The following is a 15,443-nucleotide window of genomic DNA, read 5'->3' on the forward strand; positions in this document are numbered from 1 at the left end:
GTGTGACACTAGCAAACCTCGCGGCCAGGATATTTATGCCTCTCCAGTTTAGATGCAACCCGTCCTTCTTATATAGGTCACACCTGCCCCGGAAGAGCTTGATTTTCACCCTTCTCCACCACCTTCAACATCCAATCCCTCCACCACTGACGCACAGCTGCAGCAGTTAGTTCCATCGACAAGATAAAAGGCAACAATTCACCTTCAACAGCACCTTCCAAACCCACGACCATCACCACGTGGAAGGACAAGTGAAGTAGACGTGAACATCACCACCTGCATACCCCCATCCTGACTTGGAAATATCGCTGGGTCAAAATCCTGGAACCCCCCTCCCTAACAGCACTGTGGGTGTACCTACAACACATGGGCTGCAGTGGTTTAAGAAGGCAGCTTCTCAAGGGCAATTAGGGATGGGCAATAAATGCTGACCTGGCCAGCCAGCCCCCCCATCTCCCAGGAAAGAATAAGAAACAATATTTGACTATCCTGGGGCGGATAAAGGCATCTTGAGTTTGAGGTATTTAAGAGATCGGGGGATTGCAGAACATTCTCAATCACTGTTGAGTTGTTTTTTTTTAAAACCATACATACACGAAACTGCTGTGGCAATCTTGGGAAGGAGAAATATTTGGCAGGTCTGAGAGAAGGTTCCCAATCCTGCTCACGGTGCCTTTGCACTGCAGAGCAGGAAGAGGAGACACTGCGCTTGCTCAGTCCGTGTGCAGTTACAACCCTGACCCTGGGGGGCTGGCTGCCTGGGGATTTCCTGGTCATTTCCTCTGCCTGTTGCAATCAGCTGGGAAGGTGCTGTTTTATTTGCAGGAGGCCGGCACGAGTTGGCCGCTCAATGTTGGCTTGAGGAACTACAAACGGAGAGAGAATGAAATCCGGCTGTCAGCAGATACAGCCAGTGGCGCTGAACTGGACCGTGGCTCTGTGCAGTGACTGAATCTTTTTTTTAAACCGCTGCACCCCCCCCCCCTTTGTTAGTTAAAAAATATATTATTTCTGCAGGCGGTCGTTGGATGCCAGGCAATGTGAAGAACATCGGGCGTCCGAAGTATGAATGGATTTCTGTGCAAAGGACAGTGAACGAGGGGAGCTATGCTCCTGTATGTGAGTGTCAGGCCTTTACTAAACCTCAGGCAAGTTGCACAGACTTTGCTATAATACGGTAACATGGTGCGTTCACTGATCCGGGTGAGGGCGTTTGGTGTGGGCAACTGTGTCAGCACACTTGCTTAGAAAGGGTTCCTGTAGCTGATTGATCTCCCCAAGAGTGGGATCGGCCGGGGGGGGGGGGGGGTTGCGTGCTCCTGGGTTGCGGGAAAGGCTACGATGCGTGTGGGACAAGACAGTGGGTCAAGAGGATACAGTATTGACCCGAATAGTCTGCCAACTCCAGTTGCACACTTGACCAGTGCTCGAGGCAAGTCGGCTCCCACGGAAGGATATCCCAGTTAGAAGCCAAAATCAGGGTCAGGAAAATAAAGAGAAACCGGTTGTTGCGAGACTGTTGTGCATTTTACAATCTGCAGATCTGTGTAACTGTAATTATATTCACTCGTGTTATTTCTGGTATAGTGTAAGTTGAAGCCACATTATAATCCAAACAATTATTATTGTCAAGACTGGGGACAAGTTGTGATCAGGCAAAGTAATTGCTGGAAAGCAATAAGAGTTTGGGGGCTGAGTTCACTCAAGCTTGCTTATTGTCACGGCTTCAAAGACAGCTGTTACGTGTGGTGTCGGGCGAGTTTTGAAAAGCAACATACCTGACACTGATCTCGAAGTTGCTGTTACACCGGCAGTTTCAAATGGTGCAACAGTTAAGCAACCATCGAAGAACAAGAGGTAATTATTCATGAATTCCAATCCAGCTGAAGATGGTTACAGCTGGAGTTAGCATTGACGTTGGCTCAATGGCCCAAATGGCTTCCCCTATGTACTGTCATTTCCAGGTTGCTGATGCCTCTACTGTGCGTTCCAGAGAACATTACGGAAAGTTAAATATTCGTATCAGCAATCGAGTTTAATTGTTATGGGAAATGGATGTGCTACCGATGAAACTACCGTCAGACAATAGTGTTACGTTGCATTTGTTGAATTTAGCTTGAAAAAAATGATATATCACTTTTTTTTGTACATGTCAATGCCAAATTACTTTTCTCTTAAAATAAGCTTCAATTGGTATATCAATTTTAAGATTTAATTCCCCAAAACTTTGAAATAAAAGTGGCATTAAATTTTAAAAATCCAGATTGTTTTAAACCATAGTGGAGATATCGATGTCCTGCTTGTGAATGGAAGGGTTCAGTTATCTATCAATCCATGGGAAGTTTATCAAATTTCATTGCCATGCAATATTTACGAAGCATAGGTTATGGATTTATCTAAAATATTTTCAAAAGTAATGTTCCCGAATCTGTTGTTATACAAATTTTGGATAGGGTTCATATTTTCCAAAGTGTTACAAATGAGCTTGACATCCTGTTGTGCATCCTGTTGTACGTTCTGTGATTTTGATAACTTGTTTCCTTACAGGAGATAACTTGTTAGTAACTTATTGTAATATCTGGGAATGCATGATTTTCTGATTTGTTCCTATTGCGATGGTGTTCTCACTTCTGAATTTTCATCTACATTGATGCAGTACATACTTATCTCCCGAGATTGTTCACAGATATATTTTAAAGTGGACAAAAGAATATTTATTCATTCAATGGCAAAGCCAGCATTTATTGCCCAGGCCCAATTGCCCTTGAGAATGTGGTGGTGACCACCTCTTGACAACTGAGTGCTTTGCCTGGCTGTTTCAGAGGGTATTTAAGATGCAAACATATTGGACTGAATTATATGAGATACTGGAATCCCCCAAACCACAACCTCCACACCCACTAAAGGTCAGGCAGGCCCCAACTGAGGGCAACACCATATCCCCCTCATCTATTTAACAGCTGGCCCTTAATAGATTTGAGAGTCTACAGCCAATCTGAGGCTGGCAGCCTTCCAGAATTTTGGAATAAAGATGTTGGTTTGGGTGTTGGGTTGGGGGTTGGACTGGGGTTTGGGGGTTGGATTGGGGTTTTGGGTTTGGATTAGGGGTTGGTTTGGGGGTTGGATTGGGGTTTGGAGTTTGGGTGTTGGATTGGGGCGTGGGGGTTGGATTGGGGTTTGGGGGTTGGGTTGGGGGTTGGATTGGGGTTTGGGGGTTGGATTGGGGTTTGGGGTTGGATTAGATTTGGGGGTTGGATTGGGGTTTGGGGGTTGGATTGGGGTTTGGGGTTGAAATGGGGTTTGGGGGTTGGACTGGGGGTTGGATTGGGGTTTGGAGGTTGGATTAGATTTGGGGGTTGGATTGTGGTTTGGGGGTTGGATTGGGGTTTGGGGTTGGATTGGGGTTTGAGCGTTAGATTGGGGTTTGGGGGTTAGATTGGGGTTTGGGTGTTTAATTGGATGTTGGTTTGGGGTTTGGATTGGGGTTTGGGGGTTGGATTGGAGTTTGGTTTTGGGTTGGATTGGGGTTTGTGTGTTGTATTACGTTTGGGTGTTGAATTGGGGTTTGGGTGTTGGATTGGGGTTTGGGTGTTGGATTGGGGTTTGGGTGTTGGATTGGGGTTTGGGTGTTGGATTGGGGTTTGGGGGTTGGATTGGGGTTTGGGGGTTGGATTGGGGTTTGGGGGTTGGATTGGGGTTTGGGAGTTGGATTGGGGTTTGGAGGTTGTATTGGGGGTTGGATTGGGGTTTGGGGGTTGGTTTGGGGGTTGGATTGGGGTTTGGATTGGGGTTTGGGGATTGGTTGGATTGGGGTTTGGGGGTTGGATTGTGGTTTGGGGGTTGGTTTGGGGGTTGGATTGGGGTTTGGGGGTTGGATTGGGGTTTGGTTTGGGCTTTGGGGTTTGGATTGGGGTTTGGGAGTTGGATTGGGGTTTGGAGGTTGTATTGGGGTTTGGGGTTGGATTGGGGTTTGGGGGTTGGATTGGGGTTTGGATTGGAGTTTGGGGATTGGTTGGGGGGTAGTTTGGGGGTTGGATTGGGGTTTGTGGGTTGGTTTGGGGGTTGGATTGGGGTTTGGGAGTTGGATTGGGGTTTGGGGGTTGGTTTGGGAGTTGGATTGGAGTTTGGGGGTTGGATTGGGGTTTGGTTTGGGGTTTGGGGGTTGGATTGGGGTTTGGGAGTTGGATTGGGGTTTGGAGGTTGGATTGGGGTTGGATTGGGGTTTGGGGATTGGGGTTTGGGGGTTGGTTTGGGAGTTGGATTGGGGTTTGGAGGTTGGATTGGGGTTGGATTGGGGTTTGGGGATTGGTTTGGGGGTTGGATTGGGGTTTGGGGGTTGGTTTGGGGGTTGGATTGGGGTTTGAGGGGTGGATTGGGGTTTGGATTGGATTGGATTGGATTGTTTATTGTCACGTGTACCGAGGTACAGTGAAAAGTATTTTTCTGCGAGCAGCTCAACAGATCATTAAGTACATGAGAAGAAAAGGGAATAAAATAAAATACATAATAGGGCAACACAACATATACAATGTAACTACATAAGCACTGGCATCGGATGAAGCATACAGGGTGTAGTGTTAATGAGGTCAGTCCATAAGAGGGTCATTTAGGAGTCTGGTGACAGTGGGGAAGAAGCTGTTTTTGAGTCTGTTTGGCGTGTTCTCAAACTTCTGTATTTCCTGCCCGATGGAAGAGGTTGGAAGAGTGAGTAAGCCAGGTGGGAGGGATCTTTGATTATGCTGCCCGCTTTCCCCAGGCAGCGGGAGGTGTAGATGGAGTCAATGGATGGGAGGCAGGTTCATGTGATGGACTGGGCGGTGTTCACGACTCTCTGAAGTTTCTTGCGGTCCTGGGCCGAGCAGTTGCCATACCAGGTTGTGATGCAGCCAGATAGGATGCTTTCTATGGTGCATCTGTAAAAGTTGGTAAGAGTTAATGTGGCCATGCCAAATTTCCTTAGTTTCCTGAGGAAGTATAGGCGCTGTTGTGCTTTCTTGGTGGTAGTGTCGACGTGGGTGGACCAGGTCAGATTTTTGGAGATGTGCACCCCTAGGAATTTGAAACTGCTAACCATCTCCACCTCGGCCCCGTTGATGCTAACAGGGGTGTGTACAGTACTTTGCTTCCTGAACTCAATTACCAGCTCTTTAGTTTTGCTGGCATTGAGCAAGAGATTGTTGTCGCTACACCACTCCACTAGGTTCTCTATCTCCCTCCTGTATTCGGACTCATCGTTATTCGAGATCCAGCCCACTATGGTTGTATCGTCAGCAAACCTGTAGATGGCGTTGGAACCAAGTTTTGCCACACAGTCGTGTGTGTACAGGGAGTAGAGTAGGGGGCTAAGTACGCAGCCTTGTGGGGCGCCGGTGTTGAGGACTATTGTGGAGGAGGTGTTGTTGTTCATTCTTGGGTTTGGGGGTTGGATTGGGGTTTGGGGTTTGGATTGGGGTTTGGGTGTTGGATTGGGGTTTGGGTGTTGGTTTGGGATTTGGAGTGGGGTTTGGGTGTTGGATTGGGGTTTGGGTGTTGGATTGGGGTTTGGGGGTTGGATTGGGGTTTGGGGGTTGGATTGGGGTTTGGGGGTTGGATTGGGGGTTGGATTGGGATTTGGTTTGGGGGTTGGATTGGGGTTTGTAGATTGGATTGGGGTTTGGGTGTTGGATTGGGGTTTGGGGGTTGGATTGGGGTTTGGGGGTTGGATTGGGGTTTGGTTTGGGGGTTGGATTGGGGTTTGGGGGTTGGTTTGGGATTTGGTTTGGGGTTTGGGGGTTGGATTGGGGTTTGGGGGTTGGTTTGGGGGTTGGATTGGGGTTTGGGGATTGGTTTGGGGGTTGGATTGGGGGTTGGTTTGGGGGTTGGATTGGGGTTTGGGGGTTGGTTTGGGATTTGGTTTGGGGTTTGGGGATTGGTTTGGGATTTGGATTGGGTTTTGGGGGTTGGATTGGGGTTTGGGGGTTGGATTGGGGTTTGGGGGTTGGTTTGGGGTTGGATTGGGATTTGGTTTGGTATTTGGTTTGGGTGTTGGTTTGGGATTTGGAGTGGGGTTTGGGATTTGGATTGGGGTTTGGGTGTTGGATTGGGGTTTGGGGGTTGGATTGGGGTTTGTGGGTTGGATTGGGGTTTGGGGTTGGAGGTTGGATTGGGGTTTGGGGATTGGTTTGGGATTTGGATTGGGGTTTGGGGATTGGTTTGGGATTTGGATTGGGGTTTGGGGATTGGTTTGGGGTTTGGAGGTTGGTTTGGGGATTGGTTTGGGATTTTGATTGGGGTTTGGGGGTTGGATTGGGGTTTGTAGGTTGGTTTGGGGATTGGTTTGGGGATTGGTTTGGGATTTGGATTAGGGTTTGGGGGTTGCATTGGGGGTTGGATTGGGGTTTGTAGGTTGGATTGGGGTTTGGGTGTTGGATTGGGGTTTGGGGGTTGGATTGGGGTCTGTAGATTGGATTGGGGTTTGGGTGTTGGATTGGGGTTTGGGGGTTGGATTGGGGTTTGGGGGTTGGATTGGGGTTTGGGGGTTGGATTGGGGTTTGGGGGTTGGATTGGGGTTTGTAGGTTGGATTGGGGTTTGGGTGTTGGAGTGGGGTTTGGGATTTGGATTGGGGTTTGGGTGTTGGATTGGGGTTTGGGGGTTGGATTGGGGTTTGTAGGTTGGATTGGGGTTTGGGGTTGGAGGTTGGATTGGGGTTTGTAGGTTGGATTGGGGTTTGGGGTTGGAGGTTGGATTGGGGTTTGGGGATTGGTTTGGGATTTGGATTGGGGTTTGGGGATTGGTTTGGGATTTGGATTGGGGTTTGGGGATTGGTTTGGGGTTTGGAGGTTGGATTGGGGTTTGGGGATTGGTTTGGGATTTTGATTGGGGTTTGGGGGTTGGATTGGGGTTTGTAGGTTGGTTTGGGGATTGGTTTGGGGATTGGTTTGGGATTTGGATTAGGGTTTGGGGGTTGCATTGGGGGTTGGATTGGGGTTTGTAGGTTGGATTGGGGTTTGGGTGTTGGATTGGGGTTTGGGGGTTGGATTGGGGTCTGTAGATTGGATTGGGGTTTGGGTGTTGGATTGGGGTTTGGGGGTTGGATTGGGGTTTGGGGGTTGGATTGGGGTTTGGGGGTTGGATTGGGGTTTGGGGGTTGGATTGGGGGTTGGATTGGGGTTTGGGGGTTGGTTTGGGGTTGGATTGGGATTTGGTTTGGGGATTGGTTTGGGATTTGGATTGGGGTTTGGGGGTTGGTTTGGGTTGGGGGTTGGATTGGGGTTTGTAGGTTGGATTGGGGTTTGGTGATTGGTTTGGGATTTGGATTGGGGTTTGGGTGTTGGTTTGGGATTTGGATTGGGGTTTGTGTGTTGGTTTGGGGGTTGGTTTGGATTGGGGTTTGGGGATTGGTTTGGGATTTGGATTGGAGTTTGGGGATTGATTTGGGATTTGGATTGGGGTTTGGGGATTGGTTTGGGATTTGGATTGGGGTTTGGGTGTTGGTTTGGGATTTGGGTGTTGGTTTGGGATTTGGATTGGGGTTTGGGGGTTGGTTTGGGATTTAGATTGGGGTTTGGGTGTTGGTTTGGGATTTGGATTGGGGTTTGAGTGTTGGTTTGGAATTTGGATTGGGGTTTGGGTGTTGGTTTGGGATTTGGATTGGGGTTTGGGTGTTGGTTTGGGATTTGGATTGGGGTTTGGGTGTTGGTTTGGGGTTTGGGTGTTGGTTTGGGATTTGGTTTGGGGTTTGGGGTTTGGGATTTGGATTGGGGTTTGGGTGTTGGTTTGGGATTTGGATTGGGGTTTGGGTGTTGGTTTGGGACTCTTGTTGGCTGCCAATTTGCAGACTGGGGAGAGGAAGGTTGGGGAAGGTGGGATTTGTGAGGTCATGGAAGGAGGGTAACATGAGGGTATGTAAATCCCTGGTGGAACACTCTGTTGGAGCTAGGGGGGCTCCTTAAGGTGGGGCAGTCCCTGCCTCCCACAAGCCCCTACAGGGAAACCTGCAGGACTGGATGCTTGGCCTCCCTCACCAGAGGTGACAGCAGAATGAGGCCTTAAGTGTGAAATAATTGCCCACTCAAGTGCATCAATTGACTCACTTGTGGGCAGGCCACACAGTGCAACCCCCATCGCTGGTATAATTGTAGTGGAGGCAGGGGTGTGTGAGTAGATGGTGGGCAGTCCGCCTGCTGGAGTTAACTAGCCCCCGTCAGCAGGGGAAGCGTAATATCCAGTCCATTGCACTGGGGCTGTAAGGTCAACAGCTTCCCTTCCAAGAAGGACATTCGTGACTTAGATATATTTTTAATGGGAGTCTAATAATTTCATGGTCGCCGTTGCAAACAGTAGCTTTTTATTTGAGATTTATTTAATTATCAGAACTTGAATTCCCCAGCTGACAAGGTGGGATTTGAACTCGTGTCTCAGGTTCATTAGTCCAGCCCTCTGGATGACTGACCGCAATTCTACCAATGGCAGCAGTGAAATGTGAAATGACCTGCAGTGTCTGGGACCCTGAAGCATTCTAGACTATCTGCTGGATTTGGGAAATCTCACACTTTGAGCATTTGACTGATTCTTCAGCCACAAGGTGGCTTCCTCGGACGCAAGGGTCTGGAATCCAGCAATAAAAATGTCTTTTCTGCGAGGTGGCTCTGCATAATGTTTATTAAACCGATTCAATGCACTAGATATTAATCGTCTTAAATACCTTAGGTGGGTTCAGGTACAAGACAGTGTAAGAGAACACAGTTTGGAGAGCAAAATACTGCAGATTCTGAAAATCTGAAAGAAAAAAAAAAGAGAATGCAAGAAACGGGGTGCTGGCCCGACATCATCTGCAAGAAAGAAGCAGAGTTAATATTCCAGATTAATGGTGAATGGTCAGATAGCAATTACATGTAGTTCTATCAATTTAGTGAATCACTCACTATCAACATCATTGACCAGAAACTGAACTGGACCAGCCCTATATACATACTGGGGCTAGGCTGCACGGTTGTGTATTGGTTAGCACTGCTGCCTCACGGCAGCGAGGTCCCAGATTCGATCCATATTCTCCCCGTGTTTGCGTGGGTTTTGCCCCCACAACCCAAAGATGTGCATGGCCACGCTAAATTGCCCCTAATTGGAAAATGAATTGGGTACTCAAAATTTATCGAGTGGCTAGGGTGGTGCAGTGGTTAGCACTGATCCCTCACGGCGCCGAGGACCCGGGTTCGATCCTGGCCCTGGGTCACTGTCCGTGTGGAGTTTGCACATTCTCCCCATGTCTGCGTGGGTTTCACCCCCACAACCCAAAAAGATGTGCAGGATAGGTGGATTGGCCACGCTAAATTGCCCCTTAATTGGAAAAAAAAGACAGTTGGGCACTTAAATTTTTTTTTAAAAATACTGTGGCTACAAGAGCAGGTCAAAGGCTATGAAATCTGCGATGTGTAACTCACCACCTAACTTCCCAAAGCCTGCCACCGTCTATAAGGTACAGTCAGTTGTGTAATGGAATACTCCCTACTTGCCTGGATGAGTGCAGTCCCAACATCACTCAAAAAGCTCAAGACCAGGTCTCACGCCCATAACCCAAAAAGATGTGCAGGTAGGTAAACCGACCATGCTAAATTGCCCCTTAATTGGAAAAAGAAATAATTAGGTACTCTAAATTTATTTTGAAAAAAGCTCGACACCATCCAGGACAAGGCAGTCCACTTGATTGGCACCCCTTCTACAAACATTCACTCCCTCCACCGACGTACAGTGGCAGCCGTGTGTACCATATACAAGATGCACTGCAGGAATACACCAACGGCCCTTTGGCAGCATCCTCCAAACCCACGACTACAAGCGTCTAGAAGGACGAGAGCAGCAGACACATGGGAACACCACCACCTGGAGGTTCCCCTCCAACCCACTCATCATCCTGCCCTGGAACTACATCACCATTGCTTCACAGTCAGAATCTTGGAATTGCCTCCCTAACAGCACCGTGTGTGTACCTACACCTCCGGGACTGATGTGGTTCAAAGGCAGATCACCACCACCTTCTCAAGTGCAACTAGAGATTGGCAATAAATGCTGACCTAGCCAGCAATGCCCACGTCCTGTAACTTAATTTTTAAAAATTGTGTTTTAAATTAGGGAGACCAAATGTATTCTGGGTGATGGTTTGCAGAATACCCAATTCAGTCCGCAAGCATTACCTTAATCTTCCTATCACTTGAAATTTTAATTCTCTACCTTGTTCTACTCTGACCTTTCTGTCCTTGGCCTGCCACATTGTTCCACAAGCTTGAGGAGCATCACCCCATCTTTCCATTAATCACTCTACTAGACTCAGCATTGTATTCAAAGATTCCCTGCATCATGAAATATTTTCTGTCCTGCACTCCCCACCCCACCCCCACCTTCTCCTTTGTTCTTTTTCCCACCGTCCCCCTTGTGTTTGAAATCTAGAATATAAAAGCAGACTCCACAAGCTTCAATAAGTATGTAAATGAGAAAAATTAATGAAGATAAATGTAGGTCCCTTACTGTCTGAAATAGGGGTATTTATGATAGAGATCAAATAAATGACAGAGAAGTGAAATAGCTACTTTTGTTCTGTCTTCACGGAGGAAGGCACAATCTTCTCAGAAATGCTAAGGAATCAAGGGTCTTCTGAGAAGGAGGAATTGAAGGAAAACAGTATTACTAAAAAAATAGTGCTGGAGAAATTAATGGGACTGAAAGCTGCAAAATCCCCAGGGCCTGATACTCTACATCCCATGGACGGAAAGAGGTGGCCATGGAAATAGTGGATACTTTGGTTGTCAACTTCCAAAATTCTGTAGATTCTGGAACAGCCCTGGCGGATTGCACGGTGGCAACTGTAATCCCGCTGTTCAAAAAAGGAGGGAGGGAGAACACAGGAAATTACAGACTGGTTAGCCTCACATCAGTAGTAGGGAAAATGCTAGGGACTATTATAAAGGATGAGATAACAGGGCAGTTAGAAAATGTCAACGGAATCCGACAAACTCAACAATGATTTATGAATGGGTGACACAGTGGCGCATTGCTGCCTCATGGCGCTAAGGACCAGGGTTCGATCCTGGCCTTGGGTCACTGTCCATGTGGAGTTTGCACATTCTCCCCATGTCTGCTTGGGTCTCACCCCCACAACCCAAAGACGTGCAGGCTAGGTGGATTGGCCACGTCAAATTGCCCTTAATTGGAAAAAAAGAATGGCCACTTTAAATTGTAAAAAAAAAGAAAAAATAACAGTGATTTATGAAAGGAACAATCATGTTTACAAACCTACTGGAGTTTTTGAGGATATGACCAGCAGAATTGTTAAGACGGAACCAGTAAATGTGGTATATTTCACAAAGTTTTTGATAAAGTACCACATAAGAGGTTAGTGTGCAAAATTAAAGCACATGGGATTGGGGATAATTGGCATGAATTGAGAATTAGTTTGCAGACAGGAAACAGGAAGTAATAAAAATGGGTCTTTTCTGGAGTGACAGGCAGTGACTAGTGGGATCCCGTAGAGATCTGTGCTTGGGGCCCCAGTTATTCATAATATACATCAATGATATGGATGTAATGTTTCCAAGTTTGCTGAAGACGTGAAAATTGGTGGGAATGAGAGTTGTGAGGAGGATGTTAAGAGGCTTCAAGATGATTTAGACAGGTGTAGTGAGCGGGCAAATACATGGCAGGTGCAATTGTGGGCGGCACATTAGCACAGTGGTTAGCTCTGTGACTTCACAGCACCAGGGATTCGGGTTTGATTCCCGAATCACACAGGGCTAAATCGCTGGCTTTGAAAGCAGACAAAGGCAGGCCAGCAGCACGGTTCAATTCCCGTAACAGCCTCCCCAAACAGGCGCCAGAATGTGGCGACTAGGGGCTTTTCACAGTAACTTCATTGAAGCCTACTTGTGACAATAAGCGATTTTCTCTTTCTCTTTCTCTAACTGTGCGGAGTCTGCACGTTCTCCCCGTGTCTGCGTGAGTTTCCTCTGGGTGCTCCGGTTTCCTCCCACAAGTCCCGAAAGACGTGTTTGTTCGATGAATTGGACATTCTGAATTCTCCCTCAGTGTATCCGAACAGGCGTATTGTGGCGATTAGGGGATTTTCACAGTAACTTCATTGAAGTGTAATGTAAGCCTATTAGTGACACTAATAAAGATATTGGGCGGGATTCTCCGACCCCCCCGCCGGGTCGGAGAATCGCCGGGGGGTGGCGTGAATCCCGCCCCCGCCAGCTGCCGAATTCTCCGGCACCGGGGATTTGGCGGGGGCGGGAATTGCGCCGCACCAGTCGGCGGCCGCTGGCAGCGCCCCCCCCCCCGGCGATTCTCCTGCCCGCGATGGGCCGAGTGGCCGCCCGTTTTCGGCCGGTCCCGCCGGCATAAATTAGAGTAGGTACTTACCGGCGGGACCTGGCTGTGAGGGTGGCCTCTGGGGGGGCGCGGGGGCATCTGGCCCCGGGAGGTGCCCCCACGGTGGCCTGGCCCGCGATCGGGGCCCACCGATCCGCGGGCGGGCCTGTGCCGTGGGGGCACTCTATTCCTCCGCGCCGGCTGCTGTGGTCCTCCGGCATGGCCGGCGCGGAGAAGGTCCCCCGCTGCGCATGCGCTGGGATGACGCCAGCACACGCTGGTGCTGCCGCGCATGCGCCAACTCGCGCCGGCCGGCGGAGGCCCTTTGGCGCCAGTTGGCGTGGCGCCAAGCCCCTTCCACGCTGGAAGGCGCGGCGCAAACCACTCTGCCGCCGGCCTAGGCCCTGAAGGTGCGGCCGGAGTAGTTCACGCCACTCCTTGGCGCCGGGACCCCACGCTCCGCCGTGTGGGAGAGAATCCCGCCCAGTTCTCTTTTATTAATGTGGATAATTGTGAAGTTATCCACTTTGGTATGAAAAACAAAATGGCAGAGTATTATTTAAATGCTGATAGATTGGGAAATGTTGATGTGCACAGGGAGCTGGGTGTTCTTGTACCCCAAGTCACTGAAAGCAATCATGCTGTGCTGCAAGCAGTTAAGAAGGCAAATGGTATGTTGACTTTTGTTGCTAGAGGAATGGAGTACAGGAGCAAGGATGGCTTACACCAGGTACATGGCCTTGGTGAGACCACACCTGGAGTATTGTGTGCAGTTTTGGTCTCCTTGCTTAAAAAGGAATATACTTACCATAGAGGGAGTGCAGTGAAGGTGCACCAAATTAATTCCTGCGATGGCAGGTTTGTCGAGAGAGGAGCAATTGGGTCAGTGAGGCCTGTATTCACTGGAGTTTAGAAGAATGAGAGGGGATCTAATTTAAACGTATAACATTCTGACAGGGCTGGACAAACTGGATACAGAGATGTTGTTTCCTCTGGCTGGGAGTTCTGGAACCAGCAGCCAAGGTCTCAGGATACTGGTAGGAGGCCATTTAGGATTGAGATGAGGAGAAATTTATTCACTGAGGGTGGTGAACCTGTTGAATTCACTACCACAGAAGGCTCCGACGGCCAAGTCACTGTATATATTTAAGAAGGAAATGGATAGATTTCTAGACTCTAAAGCTGTCGAGGTATGGGGAGGACACAGGAGTATGGCATTGAGATAGAGGATCATTCACGGTTATATTTTCTGTTTCTAAATTTTCACAGTTCTGATGAAAGTTTGCAGACCTGAAACATTAAGGGTGGGATTTTCTGCGCTACCCGTGTGCCTAGCGCCTGGGTCTTCTCCCGTCGTTGTCAATTGGGTTTCCCGTTGAATGCACCTCTTGCTGCCAGGAAACCAATGGCGGGGTGCATCATCGGCGGGTCCGGAAGATCCGTCAGCGTGAATATCTGCATTGGGGGGGGCGGGGGGCTAGATAACATTTCAAAATAACAATCTTGGCTGTTATTTCTTTTGTGTTGTTAGTCCATCAGGCCAATGACAGAGACTTGACTGCTGCGCCGACAGAGAACAGCGAAGTTAGTAGAGCTTGTGTATCATACCTGGGACTCCTGACCAATAAGACTTGCACTAACTTAGTTCTGCTCAGAGAAAAATTCTAAAATAGCCTGCAATATTCTTTTGTATGTTAACAGACGTTGAGCGGTTTAATGTTTTTGTAGATAAACTTGCATTGCAATGAGAATTGTAGGCTCCTTATTACATAGAATGTACAGAACTGAAACACGGTGTTCCGTCCACCATTCCTATGTTGGTGTTTGAGCTCCATTTGAGCCCCCTCTCACCTTTTTCATTGAATGCTATCAAATGTATCCCTCGATTCCTCTCCCTCTCCTGTTCTTTTCTAGCTTTGCCATGAATTCTTTTCTGCTATTTGCCTCGACAACTCCATTTGGTAGCAAGTTTCACATTCTAAACTTTGTCCTGAATTCCTTAATGAGTTATTTATATACTTGTTTCTTTTTTTTAAAAAAGTGTTGCATTGTTACGAGCGAGATTAAATTGAGAGAAGGTTGAATATCTGGATTAGTATCTAACGGTCCCATTTAGACAGATGGTGCAGTTATTTAGTGCACTACATCATGAAGTGCTGAGCTGTCAGTTCCTAACTGAGATTCCTCTGACACTTTGTTTCAAGCATTAGGTCATTGACGGAAACCATGAGACATAGGAGCAGAAGTAGGCCATTCGGCCCATCAGGTCTGCTCTGCCATTCAATGAGAATCATGACTGATTAGATACAGTCCTCAACTCCACGTTCCCGCCTTATCCCCATAGCCCCGATACCCTTACTGATTCATCTCAGCCTTGAAATTTCTTAACGACCCATCCTCTACAGCTCTCTGTGGTAAAGAACTCCACAGATTCACTACCCTCTGATAGAAGAAATTCCTCCTCATCTCCATTTTAAATGGGCAACAGCTTACTCTAAGATTATGCCCTCTGGTCCTAGACTCTACCACAAGGGGAAACAACCTGTCAGCATCTACCCTTATTACGACACCCTGGGTGGGTGTGCAGTCAAATCCAGCTCCACTTGGCCACCGAGTCGCAACACAATTGAATTAACCAATAATTCTTAGAAAAATACCTCAAGTCTTTGGACCTTGGCTGCCCAATAATCACAATCACCAGGTTTGTAAATTTAAACACTGTTACTTTCTATTTATAACAAGAACTGTAATGAAACATGCAGCAAATGCAATTAACTATTATCTAATTCCTAAGCCCCTCACTTTTTTTCTTTAAACATTTTTTTTAGAGTACTCAGTTATTTGTTTTCCAATTAAGGGGCAATTTAGCGTGACCAATCCATCTACCCTGCACATCTTTGGGTTGTGGGGGTGAAACCCATACAGACACAGGGAGAATTTGCAAACTCCACATAGACAGCGAACCAGGGCCAGGATTGAACCCGGATCCTCAGACCCGTAGGTGGCTGCACCACCATGCCGCCCCCAATACCCTCATTTTAATTTGCCCCAATCATATATATACACACATACACGTCAGACAAACACCGAGGGGAGGAGAGGA

The 15,443-nt window shown here is 48.0% G+C and overlaps 1 protein-coding gene across 2 annotated transcripts in view; it reads left to right on the forward strand.

Moving 5' to 3' along the window:
• LOC140421268 (A-kinase anchor protein 17B-like) overlaps window positions 1-15,443 on the forward strand; it is an 80,721-nt gene that overhangs the window by 31,669 nt on the left and 33,609 nt on the right. The window contains exon 1 of one of the 2 annotated variants that reach the window (XM_072505854.1): window positions 737-1,119. The exons of the other annotated variant lie outside the window; for it this stretch is intronic. The gene's annotated coding sequence lies outside the window, so the exon portion shown is untranslated. Of the gene's footprint in view, window positions 1-736; window positions 1,120-15,443 lie in introns of those variants that run through there. 2 annotated transcript variants of the gene reach the window in all.

Source organism: Scyliorhinus torazame, chromosome 5 (genome assembly GCF_047496885.1).
Source record: "Scyliorhinus torazame isolate Kashiwa2021f chromosome 5, sScyTor2.1, whole genome shotgun sequence".
NCBI classification, from domain to species: Eukaryota; Metazoa; Chordata; class Chondrichthyes; order Carcharhiniformes; family Scyliorhinidae; genus Scyliorhinus; species Scyliorhinus torazame.